We start from the raw sequence: 573 nt of genomic DNA on the forward strand, positions 1-573 counted from the left end.
AGGTGACTTGGGTTTGGCCTGTCTAGTGGGGAAGGCAAGGCAGTTACAAATGGCTCACAGGAGGGCCACACAGTGCAGATTGAATTTATAAAATACAAGGCAACCACTGGAGCTAAAATTTTATTGTTTATAAAATATTAACCTTCTTATTACTTTTCATTGCACTTTCAAATAAAGCACAGCAAATTAGAAGCAGCCTGCGAAACAAATCCATGGGTGATTAAATCAGGGATGAGTTAGGAGAAGGGAAAGAGTTGAGAAACCCGAGGAGGGAGAGAAGGGGAGGAGGAAGGGGAGGGAAGAGAGGACCCAGGACGGAAGGGCAGTCAGGGGGCCCCTCTGGCTGGGCCTGGCTGGACAGAGGCCAGCGGGAAGAGGGGCCAGCAGAAACTCCCTATGGGGTGTGGGAAGTGCTGGGGGGGGAGCTGGAAGGCTGGGGAGTCCAGGAGTTTGAAACAACCAAGGCTCCCAGGGGAGGGGTGGGGTGGGGGAAGTAACAAAATGCTTTCCCTGGGCTCTTTGTAGTGGGTGACACATTGGATGGTTTTGTGTGTGTGTGTGTGTGTTAGAAAA

This window comes from Phodopus roborovskii, unplaced genomic scaffold (assembly GCF_943737965.1).
Source record: "Phodopus roborovskii unplaced genomic scaffold, PHOROB, whole genome shotgun sequence".
Classification (NCBI taxonomy): domain Eukaryota; kingdom Metazoa; phylum Chordata; class Mammalia; order Rodentia; family Cricetidae; genus Phodopus; species Phodopus roborovskii.